Source organism: Camelus bactrianus, chromosome 19 (genome assembly GCF_048773025.1).
Source record: "Camelus bactrianus isolate YW-2024 breed Bactrian camel chromosome 19, ASM4877302v1, whole genome shotgun sequence".
NCBI lineage: Eukaryota > Metazoa > Chordata > Mammalia > Artiodactyla > Camelidae > Camelus > Camelus bactrianus.
Genome location: NC_133557.1, coordinates 5,806,631 through 5,820,181, shown reverse-complemented (window position 1 = coordinate 5,820,181; position 13,551 = coordinate 5,806,631). Strand labels below are relative to the sequence as shown.

At 41.9% G+C, this 13,551-nt stretch overlaps 1 long non-coding RNA gene across 9 annotated transcripts in view; it reads left to right on the top strand.

Moving 5' to 3' along the window:
• Positions 1 to 13,317, top strand: part of LOC123613607 (uncharacterized) — a 387,060-nt gene extending 373,743 nt beyond the window's left edge. For 4 of the 9 annotated variants that reach the window (XR_012500541.1, XR_012500536.1, XR_012500537.1 and 1 more), the window contains 4 exons: positions 7,536 to 7,669; positions 8,554 to 8,863; positions 9,333 to 10,687; positions 11,185 to 13,317. This is a non-coding gene — a long non-coding RNA (uncharacterized LOC123613607). The remainder of the gene's footprint in view (positions 1 to 7,535; positions 7,670 to 8,553; positions 8,864 to 9,332; positions 10,688 to 11,184) is intronic. The other 5 variants (XR_006720973.2, XR_006720974.2, XR_006720970.2 and 2 more) reach the window with 5 other exon arrangements.
• Positions 13,318 to 13,551: the final 234 nt, after the last annotated feature.

The following is a 13,551-nucleotide window of genomic DNA, read 5'->3' as shown; positions in this document are numbered from 1 at the left end:
TTGATGTGCAACAAGGCTGCCAAGAACAGACAATAGGAGATGACGGTCATTTCAATAAATGATGCTGGGAAAATTCGATATCAACACACAGAAGAATAAATTTGGACTCCTATCTCACACTGCATACAAAAATAAACTCAAAATGGACTAAAGACTTCAGTATAAGACCTGAAACAGTAAAATTACTAGAAGAAAACACAGAAGAAGCTTCTTGATAGTGGTCTGGGAAATAAATTTTTTTGGATAGGACCCCAAAAGCACAAGTGACAGAAGCAAAAAAGTACAAATGGGATGGCATCAAACTAAAAAGCTCCTATGCAGCAAAGGAACAATGAACAGAGTGAAAAGGCAACTATGGAATGGGAGAAAAATATGTGCAAACCATATATCTGGTAAGGGTGAATATCCAAAATATATAAGGCACTGAACTCAGTAACTAGAGGACAAATAACCTGATTTGAAAATAGGAAAGAATTGATTTTTCGAAGGAAGACATGTGATACACCAACAGACTTGGAGACAGTGCTCCACATCACTGATCATTGAGGAAACACAAGTCAAAACCACAATGAGATAGCACCTCCCACCTGTTAGGATGCTATTCTCAAAAAGATAAGGGATCGCAAGAGTTGATGAGAGTGTGGAGAAAAATGAAACCTTTGTATACTGCTGGTGGGAATGTAAATTGGTACAGCCAATTTGGAAAACAGGTTGGAGAAAACAGTATGGAGAGTCCTCAAAAAATTAAAAATAGAACTACCATATGATCCAGTATTGAATTCCTTTTCTGGTTTTCTATTCAAAGGAAATGAAATCAGTATCTCAAAGAGATCTCCTCACCTTTACGGTCACTGCAGCATTATCCACAATAACCAAGCTATGGAAACAACCCAAGTGTCATCACGAAGTAAGGGACAAAGAGAATGTGGTATATATAATGGATTATTATCAGCCTTAAAAAAGAAGGAAATCCTTCTATTTGCAACAACATGAATAAACCTGTAGCACACTATGCTAAGTGAAGTAAGCCAGTCACAGACGGACAAATAACACATGATCTCACTTATACGTGGAATTTAAAATAACCATAGAAGCAACAGAGTAGAACTGTTGTGGCCAGGGGTTGGTGGATGAGAGAGATGGAATGTGGGTCAAAGGGTACAAAGTTTCAGTTATGCAAGATGAATGAGTTCTGGAGATCTAATGTGCAGCATGGTGGCTCCAGTTAACAATACTATAATAATACTATAATATGCACTTGAAATTTGCTAAGAGGGTGGATCTTAAATGTTCTCACCACACATAACCACATACACAAAGGTAACTATGTGAGATGATGGATCATCTCACATAGTTAATTAGCTTGATTGTAGGGGTCATTTAACAACGTATAGGTATATTAAAACATTCAGGTGTTCATCTTAAATACATATAATTTTATTTGTCAATTATACCTCAATAGGACAAAAAACAAACACAACAGCCACAAAAACAGCCTTAAGGACACATTGACCTGGTAGCTCTTGTATTGAATCCTAGAATATCAAAAACCAACTAAAAATTATTCCTTAAAATTACTACTTGGCTTCTTTGTATAGATAACTCCCTATTCATAGATGTATGTCTATCCATCTCTTACCTATTTATCTCTGTATCTCTGTATCTATCTCTGTATCTATCTCTGTATCTCTGTATCTCTGTATCTCTGTATCTATCTATCTATCTATCTATCTATCTATCTATCTATCTATCTATCTATCTATCTTCCTTTTATCTATCTACCTATCTCCATAATCTATCTATCTAGATAGATAAAAGTGAAACGAAACCAAGAACAATGACATATATGGAAATCTGAAACAAAAAGTAATCTTAAAACAATTCTTCATGTTGGAAAGAATACAATCTAATATTACTTTACTTGTTCATGGTTTTTGATGCATTTATTCCAGAAGTCCCTCCTGTGCAACGGGCCCCGAGTTGTAAGTAATACGAGCGATAGATGTTACTGAGGCCGAGGTATTAGAACAGTGCACAGAGGAAGCAGATTTGGATTCAGGTATTTTATAGGAGTTTCCCTGGAAGGGAGGAAGGGAAACACATTTTAGGTTGAGCAAAGTTGATGAAACCATGAAAGAGCACAAAATTTTCCAAGAACACTGAGAACTTTGGGTAGCCTGAATAGAGGCTAATTTAAATGAAGCAGATTAGAGAAGATACTGCCAAAACAGTTTGACATCAGATTTTGAAAGACCCAGTCTAGGCTAAGGAATTTGGAATTTTTTTTTTTTTTGGATCATTCCAATTATAAGCTCCCTACGTGGCTGTCTTTTCACTGTCGAATCCACAGTGACCATCATACGGCACTGCATGTCGTATTTTGCAACAAACAAGATAAATATTGGTTGGCTGTATAAACATAGATATTTTTAGAAAGAGGAGTGACAGGATCAGATCTTTTTTTTTTTTTTTAGTTAGACAAGAAGAAAAAATTTCAGGGATCATTTATTGCACAAGTGGGAGCAACTCTCAAGCCACCATGATGGAAGTTGGGAGATGGATACCCCAGCTTCCTCATACTTAGCAGTGGCGCTGAACCCCAGTCACTCACAGCGGTAACACAGCCCCACAACAATACCTTGTGTTGGTTTTCTTCCTTTTCTGTTTCACTCCGTCGCTTCCTCATGAGTGTTTCCCGGGATTACCTTGCAAATAAGCCACCCATACTCATCGCATTATCTCACGTTCTGCTTTGGAGAGAATCCAGTCCAAGGCAGAGTCAGATGGTCATAGTAATAGTCGACACAGAAATTGTCAGGGCCGCAACTAAAGCAGTGACCTTGGAAAATGTGGAGGGCAGAATTACCCCCATAATCCCTCCAAATCCACATGCCTTGGTGTACACCCACCTTCTCCCAGGTATTCAATCAAGCATTTATCTCAGTGTTGCTCTGAAGGGATTCTGCAGAAATAATTAAGGTCCCAGATTGGCTGACTTTAAGAAAGGGAGACTGTCTCGAGTGAGCCTGACTTAATCAGCTGAGTCATAAAAAGGGACTGGGGTCTTCCTAGTGAGAGAGAGTCCAAGTGTGAGAGGAGTTTGATATAGGGGGATTCTCCGCTGCTGGCTTTGAAGATGAAGCATGAAGCATGGGCCTCAAATTGTTGAGAGCAAGCCCCCAGCTGACCACCACCAGGAAAATGGGATCTCAGTTCCATAACCACAAAGAACGAGATTCTGTCATCAACCTGAAAGAATCTGGAGACAGATACCTGCCCAGAGCCTTCAGATGAGAACGCAGCTGGTGAAACCCTACCCAGAGGACTCAGCTAACCCATTCCTGGACTTCTTACCAAGGAAAATTGTGACATAATAAACTGGGGTATTTTAAACTGCTGATTTTTGGGTAATTGGTCATGCAATCATAGAAAACTAGTACCAAATGAAAAGGTGTTAGATTTAATCCACAGACAGACGTCAAGTGTTAAAATCACTAGGATTTGGTGACTGAGTGTGTGAAATAGTTGAAAGAAATATAAGAATAACTGTAAGGTTCCAGCTTGGATTCACAATGAGGCCATGAATGGACTAGAAAATGTCCAAAGATGAATCTTTTCAGAGTATTAATTTTTTTTTCTTGAGTTCGCCATTTTGGGGATGAAGATGTCCAATAAACAGCTGAAAAATGTAATCCAGAGCTCAGGAAGGATTCTGGGTCCGAAGGAATAAACATTAGGAAGTCACTGACACGCGCTGAATGTCGAAGCCACAGGGCTTCCGGGTGAGAGAACTTAAGTGTCTGGTGTCAAGATGACCTTCACCGGTCAGCTTCTCTGATTTTTGGTATTGAAGCTTTCTTAAACAAGGAAGAACACAGAGTACTTATGGCAATGGGAATACGTTAGATAATGTGTTATGTTAGTATTGCATTTCATCTTATTTACAGTACAATAATTTTTAGTATTTTGGTTTGGGAAGTTGGACGTGGATGGCAGGTGAATGGCGCTAAAACCACTACTCTCCAAATCTGGGCCTGTGTCAGATGCTACTAAATCCATCTGGTCATTTTCTCCTCAGAACTAGTACCTTTTTCAACCCAGTGGCCCCAGCACTGTAATTTACTGTAGAACACACATTTGCCGTTCAGGGTTCGTTTCAAAGCTCTAACCATTTAATAAGAGATCTATTGAATTGAAAAGAGTTTGTGTCTTAAGATTTTGTTTCTTTGCATTTTTTTTTTCGTACAAATGGTGTTTTCCTATCTGTCTTCATAATACTAAAAGATATTGGTTGGCCTCTGTTAAGAACTCATTAAGAGGCAGGGAGGGTATAGCTCAGTGGTAGAACACATGCTTAGCATGCACTAGGTCCTGGATTAAAATAAAAAAATAACTAATAATAAATAAATAGACCTAATGACCCCCCCCCAAAAATAAATATAAAAAAAAGAACTTATTAAGATGCCGAGAAGTGGTTCTGGCAGCCTATAGACTGGGTAACAAACATTGCAAAGCTGAAATTTTAGTGTTAGGAAAAAAAGTATTATAAGGATTTCACTCAGTCCTTCAAATGAAACTGAAGGTGATTGACGTTGTGTTCACAAGTCATGAAGTTCAGAGATTTATAATTTCTAGTTCCTGTCCCGGGAGCTGGGGATGGTGCTTTGCAGTTCCAAGAATGATGGCAGAAAGTTGAGAGCTGATGTAAATGCACAGAAATCGATCTTTTTCCAACACATGGTTAAGCGTTGCACAAAGTCAAGCGTATTAATCGTTCACGTGTTGTCCCATTCTGCCACATCATCTTAAAAGACACTGAAAACTCTTGAACGCTGCTTGAGACACAATTTATACGCCCCGGCCAAAAAAAAAAAAAAAACAAAAAACAACTTAGGCCACTTCGTTCCTGGATCACAGGGTGTTAACATATTAGTCAACCCATAAAAGCTCCCACTGATTTATACAGAGTTGTATCATTGCATCACAGGCTGAGGGGCGTAAATTGTTTTTGGAGAAATATAGGACTCTGTCTTCAGGATTGTGACCCATGAGTCATAGCCAGGATTCCCAAAGCCGAGGCCAGTGGGGACATGGAAGAACTTGGCTTAGACACAGGGATATGACTCATTAGAAAAGATGAACTGGTTTTGAAAAATAACAAGAACCACCTTCTGTTCTCTGCCTACCTACCTTCTTCCTATAACCGCCCCTCCACACACACACACACACAAGCAACCTGGGATATTTGGAGGTGGTTATGAGATCCATAAACTTATCATTATCTTATTATTTCCTTTTAGACATCTTGGTCCATTTTGCTCTAAGAAGTGATGGTCAGAATTAATCTTTGAGTAACAGATTGACAACATGATATTGGCTCTACTTTAAAAACAAATCACTTGCCAAATTTGTACACTAAATTGAGTAAAATTGTGACGGATTCATACGATATGATATCCAGACCCAACTTCTTAATCATTTAAAGGATGCTGATTAGCCATTTTTGAAACTCATTAACAAAAAATCCAAAGTAATTGCTGACTTCCTACAATAAAGGCAGTGATGGGTGACCCACAGGCAGAGTGACATCTCAAGTACGGGCAGTGGTGGCTGTCAGGTCATATTCCCATGTGCATGCAAGGAGAAGCTTGCAGTCTCTGAAAAGCTATGGCGTCTGTGATTGGGCCAAAGGGAATGGCACTATGATTTCAGGCCACCAGAACTCTTATTTTTTGTGATTTTCAAAAATTAAGTTGAAAATAATTTTCATAGTATCTTTGAAATGTAGTCTTTTAATATTAATCAGTGTCTTTGCTGAATTTCGTTTCAAATGGACCTGAGAAACCGTAATTCCCAATATCAACGACTTCCCATTTCTTTCTTCCATTTTTGAATTTAAGGACTAAAAATGTCACAGCACAAAAAGAATGGAAAAACCTAGTCTGCAGGAAAGATAAGAATGCACACGGACATATCTGACATTCTGGAAGCTAGTTTAAATCTCCTCTCCTCTTGGTTGGATGGGGAGCTAGACTCAGAAAAAAAGCCCAGCCACACCCACGCCCCCTGCTGGCAGGGGCCTCCCTCTGCCCTGTTCCCACCCTGACCCCTGCCACACTCACGCTGCCTCCAGCAGCCTCGGGGGGAGGCATCTGCTTGCTTTGCTTCCCAGGGAGAGGGTCCGCTTTCCTTCCCTCCTGCAGCACCTTCTTCTCCATACAGCTTTTAAGCCCATCTCTCAGATTTTCCTTCTTTACCTGCAAGGTCCTAATTCATATGCCCCCACTGCCTTGCCTGAATGATTGCCTTTCTACTCCCAGAAACCAGGAGCGTAGGTTACAAAGTAAATATGAGAGAGTCTTCCTTGTTTTAAGCTGTAAGTGACTTTACATTGCCTTCAGCATAGCCTTTGAGTCCTTAGATGACCGACCTCTCCAGCCATACTGGCCTTCAGATGTTTCCTCAGAAGCCGGGTCCTACCACAGGGCCTTTGTACGTGCCTCTTCCTCTCTGAGCCTGCAGACCAGCCGTGTTCTCCGCCAACAGCTCTCACAGAGCTTGCAGTGCTTACCACAATGAGGATACAATGTTATGTGCCTCCTTCATAGCTGGACTGGGAGCAGATGTGAGCATAGAAAGAGCTTATCTGTGTTCCCAGGGCCTGGTACAGAGTCTGCCACAGAGTAGGTGCTCAATAATTACCTGCTGAGTGCTTCCTAGAAATGTATCAATTGTTTTCTGATTGTTAGACTTGCTTATTTGAACATTTCCAGCAAAGTGGTTGCATATATAATATCTGTCTGTCTGTCTGTCTATCTGTCTACTTTGCATTTCACTTGGTTCATAAATTATTTCTTCCCTACTTCACGGCCTTTGCACACTCTGCCTCTTCCACCAAACCAACTCTGCTCTAGCTCTCCAGGCTAAGCTAAAGAGTTTCAGAAATTGTAAGTTTTTCCCCAGGGCTTCTATAGACCTTCACATGTGCATCGGCAAGGGCCCTTTGGACCTTCAATAAATTATTTGTTGGATAGATGGGTGGATGGATGGATGGATGGGTGGGTGGGTGGATGACTGGATGGGTGGATGGGTCGGATGGATGGATGGCAGGCAGATAGATGTACTGACAGATGTTGCTCTGTAGTTGTGGACAATTTCCTTAGCCTGTTTATTTCTCAACTGTTTCCCCTGTTTGTGAATGAGTAGTTAAATCCCTCACTCTCCAGGGAAGCTGTCAGGCAAAGCGTCCATGGGAGCCCACAAAATAACTGAAACAAGAAGAACTATCAGCAGACGCCTCTATCCTCAGGACAGTTTTGAGGAGGATGAATTACCTTGTTTCTTAATACTTAACAGGGTCCTTAAGGAAACACTCTATGAATAAAATTCCACTACAAGATCGCCACGTCAGACTCCTGGTTACTGCTGTGTACAATTCTCTAACTATAACTTCCCTTTGAATTGGTGTATTTTAAGCATGATTAGAAACAGATCTCACTCCCTCTCTTCTTCTGATTATAATGCCTCTCCTCCAGCAGACACCCGTATCGCCAGAGAGACACTGAGAACCTCAGCTTCTTCTCTTGGGCTTCCCCGCTGTGACTCGGGAGGAAATCTGACTTGCAAGAGAGTCCTGGGCCTCCCCGCTTCCTCTCCTCTGGTTTCCAAGGTAGCAGACCCTGGGCTCCCTTCAGCCCGGGCTCCCCCAGTCAGTCCCACTTGGCATTCCCCGGTTTCTAAGTGAGGTTACAGATACACATGGAGCCCAGAACTCATTGCTTTTTTGGAAAGGGCAAAATAAGAGAGGGGATTTTCCATATTCACATTTTTCCACAGAAATGTATTCATAAGCTTTAAACTTGCCCAAGCTATGTTAATGTATGTGGTTGGCTTCTGTGCCAATTTTCATTGTGAATAATATGCTAAATAAAAGGGTTCTTGTCTTCCCGCTCCCTCCCCACCTCCCATAATTTTAAGTTCATAAGCCCATTTTGTAAGTGAATCGGGTCTTAGGAGAGAATCAGAAACTGTGTTGTTCTTTTAACTGCTAGCTGCTCACAGTGTTTGCTTTAAACCCTTGATAGGAACGCGGGCCTGTGACAGCAGCGGCCGGGGTAAACAGATGACTTTATATATAATGCTTTTTACAAGGTGGTTCAGTTCATTTCTAACCTTGGTCTTGGCGTCATGGAATGAGCCAGGGAAATTCCACCCCTTAACCCTACCCTGCATCTCCTCCCTTCAAGGGCAAGAAAATGTCCATTTGCCTGTGGTTTCCCAGCCCTTTCCCTCAGTCGAGCCTGCATAGTGCCGTACCCCCAAATAGCAGGGAACCCCAGTCATGTCAGCAGGTGGTATAATTTTCATAGTAGTATTTTAACCAAGGGACTGAACGCACACAATAAAAGTTGCAACCTTTATGAGCCAGGAGCTGGCGTGTCCTGGCATGTCCTGGCTGTCAAGTTTCAGTGCGTTTTGGTTCGAATGTTCCCTGCCTGTGTTTATTCCTGGTCACACCACACCTCCTGGGACTGTCTTTGTGGCTTTGCTCAGCTGCTGACTCAAGTTTCAGAAGACATGGGGGAGAGTGGGGGACGTTGGCAAGATTCTGGCCTGAAGAAACGGCCCCAGTGGCTCCACGCTTCTGAGACATTGAAACCGCCCATCCCTCACTATCCTTGGAAGGTTCCACAAAGCCAACTCGCCAAGAATGTGTAGGTTTTCGGGGGTGTTAACGTGAGCGGCACAGTGAGGACCCAGAGCCCTGAAACCAAGGAGAAAACGTGACCTTTCTATCAGAGAAGCCTGGATCCCAATTCCAGTCCTCCGAGGACCTAGCGAGCTCCTTGCTGTGGGACTTGGGGTAAGTTCTTAGCCCCTGAAGATTTCATCCACAAAACAGCAGTGACAGTGGTCTCCATCTTAGAAGGTTGTATAAAGATTATATGAGAAAATTAAAGCACAACACACAGTCCATGGCTGGGTAATGGCAAGATAAAATATTGTTAATTATAACTATTAGCTGCAATCTTGTTATTATCACTATTAGCTCTTATGAATGTTATTTGCAATAAGTAATTAATTATAATTAATTCATCAATACAAAATAAAGTAGTATGGATGTTAAAATGAGCCCACATTAATAAGTATAATCTATATTGAATTATTAATCAGTGATATTATTACTAATAATGTTAATAATATAGTATTGCTTGTTTATTTTAATAGTAAATAATGATATTTATATTTACTGTATTATATTTTACATTAAAATATATTTATATTTAATAATAACAATAGATATTTGGATTATCTGGTGTTTGATCTTGCAGAACCTCTTTTTCTTCCTCTGGAAAATGAAGATATTAGCTATGAACGTTGGGAAAAGACCCTGCTTCATAGTTTTTTTGTGAAGAAGAAGAAACGGCTTTGCGCGGCACTGGCCCAGCAGCTTGTGACAAAGGATCGCTGTTTCAGATGCAAGGTCTGTGTGTCCTTCTCAGGCCCCGTATGAAGAGAGACATCCTTTGCTTGTCAGCAAGAACGGCTACCTTGTTCCAGCCTGTGGAAACATGGTACTTCCAAGGCTGCCTAAGTGGATGGCAGGTTGCGGGCCTGGGGACACACAGGGGCCAGCCCAGTCTCCAGGAGAAGACGGACCCTTATCCTTGGATGTCCCAATCCAGGCCTGGTGCCATGGATTCCCCCCCAGCAGACCAGGGGACAGTCTGTTGCAGCAAGTCCTAGGAGGAGTGGCCCGGATGCTGAGCGCACCTAGGATGGGGGGCTCCTCTCTCTGTCACCTTCCTTAGCCCCCTCCTGCCTCGGGGAGAGGTGTGGGTGGAAAGTGGCAGCCTGGATCTTCTCGCAGGCTTGTAGGGGCCAGGCTGGCCTCTCCGTGGTTTACCTGTTCCTTTAATCCAGGTACATGGTCTCTGACACTCTGGTGAAGCCTCTGAGCTCCTTCCTGAGGAAAGTTTTAAATTTGTAAAATACAGTTTGGGGGATTCCAAAGGAAACTAATTAGATATCAAAACATTTTTTTCAATTGTGACATAGTAACAGATGTATTTCTGAAGTAGTCTATTACAGCAAGATCTAGCAGAGGGCCTAAAAACGATCATATTTTGAAGTAAGTGATGACTGAAAATGTCATGATGAGATATCTCTGTGATAGAAAAATATCTGCGATTTCTTTTAGGGCAAAGCATGTCTCCTGCGAAGCCTGCCTTGGTTTGTTGCCTACATTCAGTGCCACGGGAAGGGCTCTGTTCCATTCAGAGAGTGGTACAGACAAGGTGGAATTTTCTCCCTGTCCAGGTCCACAGACCCCATGACGGAAGCCCTGCTTCAGCCCACCTTGCTTAGCTGACCCCCTCGTCTCTGTGCCCTTGGAGGCCCTGGTCCCAGCTTCTCATTGTCTTGCCTCCTCGTTTTCACCATCATCTCCAGTGCCACCTCCACGTGCTTGTTCACTGACCTTCCTGCAGTACCGTCACTCTGGTCCCATCAGATCCATTTTTCCAATCCCAGGGTTTGACGTCAGAGCCTACCTTCCATGGCAGCCACTTAAAGAAAGCTGGGCTGATTTCTAAAGCTGCGTCTGCACCAGAATCCTGTGACGGACGTGCTGGCTAAGGTCCAGATTTGTGTCTTGGCGCCCTCAATCTGAGCTGCTGGGTGTAAGGTGGGTATACTCTATACCTAATTCGATATTTTAAAGAATTCCCTAAATGCCCTAAGGCAAGCTCTCCTTGAACAAAATGGTACTTCTGCTAAGGAACAAGACTTTTTTGGTTTGAACGCTATTATTTTATTTTTCTACACTCTGACTAGAAGGCAAATGGACAGCCAGTGGGTAGTGTTAGGATTTATAAACAGGGATGCAGCTGTGAAAGTGTGGAAGGAAGGAAGGGAGGAAGAAGAGAAGGAGAGGAAGAGAGTGAGAGTGAGCGAGAGAAAGAGGAGGAGAGAGGAAGGAGGGAAGGAAGGGAGGAAGAAAGAAGAAAGAAAGGAGGGAGGGAGGAAAGAAAGAAGGAAGAGAAATATGTCTTAAATGGCATTAAACCTATGGAGAAAGAAATTTTTATCAGCAGAATCCAAAGATAACTATAGAATCAACAAGAAGGATGGAGTAATTTCGAAACTGAACAAATATTTATTATGTGCTTACTGTATTCCAAGGCAGGGGTTGCAAACTCAAAGCACATCCAGGAACCAGGCAAGGAGGTGCCGATATAAAAGACTCAGGGCCCCCTCGGTCTTATTTACCCGCTTTGAAGTACGCAGTTCTGCCGTGTAAGAAAAACAACGGGATGAGTGTAACAACTCCTGTCATCGAAACTGAGGTCACAGTGGCCGAGATAGTGACTCTGCAGAATCCGTGTCCATTGGGTACGTTCCCAACTGCGAGCTCCTAGGTCAGCGACCTCACTCCTCGTTTTGGGCACACCTGGTGTCCATCTGCCATATCCTCCAATTTTTCAAGAAACTTGGAAATGTTATGGGAAATCTCTTTATGACTGTATGTTGGAAACTGTTCCGGTTACTATTTCTGCACAACAAATTAACTTAAAACTTACCCGCTCACAAACAACCATTTTATTATTCTCATGGATTCTTTGGCTCGCAATTCACAGGCAAAGTGGGCTTGTCTTGTTTCGGCTCCACCATGTCTGAAGCCTCAGCTGGGAGGACTCGAAGGCTGGGGGCTGGAATCATCGAAAGGGCCATTTATTCATGTCTAGTTCTTGGGCTGGGAAGACTCAGTGAGCCAAACTGCTACTTGGATCAACCACGTGTCGCTTCCCCATGTGGCCCGACTTCCTCACATCATGGCAGCCCCAGAGGTGTGGGACTTCTCCCCGGCAGAGCGTCAAGCACCAGCATTCCTACAGACAAGGAGAAGGCTGCGTGGCCTTTTATGACCTGGTCTTAGACATCATACAGCATCGCTTCAGCTGTACTATTGCTGGTCAAAGCAGTCAAAAGCCCACCAGAGTCAAGGCTTTGCCTTTTAATGGGGTACATTCTAAAAAAAACACATGGCCAGGAAATAGTGTTGCAATCATCTTTGAAAAATATAACCTGTTGCAGTAGCTAATTCAAAACTTTATTTTTTAAAATGAATTGAACACTGTGTGTACAACTCCGTAAAAATTGTGTCTGTAGGCTAGACATTGCAGGGGCCACAAGTTTTGGATTTCTGCTTTGAGGGTGTAAGAATTCAGAGATGATTATTTGGCTTCTCTCCTTCAGGAACACAATCTAGTATTGTGGATTTTAGAATTTCTATGGATTACGTATTCACATTTTTGTGTCCTTGTTGGAGCTGGAGGGGGTTGTTCGGGGTGTGCTGAGATGGTATATCAGAATATCTGGGAACATGGGTCCCCCATTCCCAGCCCCAGGAGGCTTATGCTGTATCCCAAGGAGGAACATTGGCATTTTTTAAAACGCTTTTGCAGTTCAGGACCCTGAGCTTCCTCCCACCCCACCCTCCACCATTGAGAAGCGCTATTTAGAACAGACTTCTACATTGCAATCAGTGGGTATGAATTCAGAGATCATCCCTACAAGATGTCATCTAAATTCTTTGTTTGCTTGTAAACATGTTAGCTTTAGACCCAGGGTAACCCATTCTTCTCTCCCTCCATTCCTCATGATCAGGACTTTCTAAATATGTTTGGATATTGTACCACCCCACTGTTCACAGGAGCACTATTTACAACAGCCAAGACATAGAAACAGACTAAATGTCCATCAACAGATGACTGGATAAAGAAAATGTGGTATATTTATACAATGGAATACTATTCAGCCATAAAAAACAACAACATAAGGCCATTTGCAGCAACATGGATGTCCCTGGAGAATGTCATTCTAAGTGAAGTAAGCCAGAAAGAGAAAGAAAAATACCATATTGATATCGCTCGTATGTGGAATCTTAAAAAAGAAAGAAAGAAGAAAGAAAGAAAAAGACAAATGAACATAAATACGAAACAGAAACAGACTCATAGACATAGAATACAAACTTGTGGTTGCCAAGGTAGAGGGGTTGGGAAGGGACAGAAGGGGAGTTCAAAATTTGTAGATACTGACAGGCATATGTAGAATAGATAAACAAGATTGTACTGTACAATATACAAGATCTTGTGGTAGCTCACAGCAAAAAAAATGTGACAATGAATAAATGTATGTTCATGTATAATTGAAAAACTGTGCTCTACAATGGAATTTGACACAACATTGTAAAATGACTATAACTTAATAAAAAATGTTTAAAAATTTTTAAAAATAAATATGTTTGGAAATTGACATGAGGATTTAAAAGAAAAAACCTAAAAAGTATCCAATGACTTGGGTATGGACATGAGCTTTACTGTTTTATTATTATTGTTCTCTAGTCCTATTCATAGAAATGATAACCTAGAAAAATTCTAGAGGACTTATTTCTTGTCTCTTGCTCCCCAGCCTCCATGTGTGTGGAAGGATGGAGCTAAAATTCTCTCCTTCTTCTTACTTAATAAGGGATCATTTGCTCTGATAAAT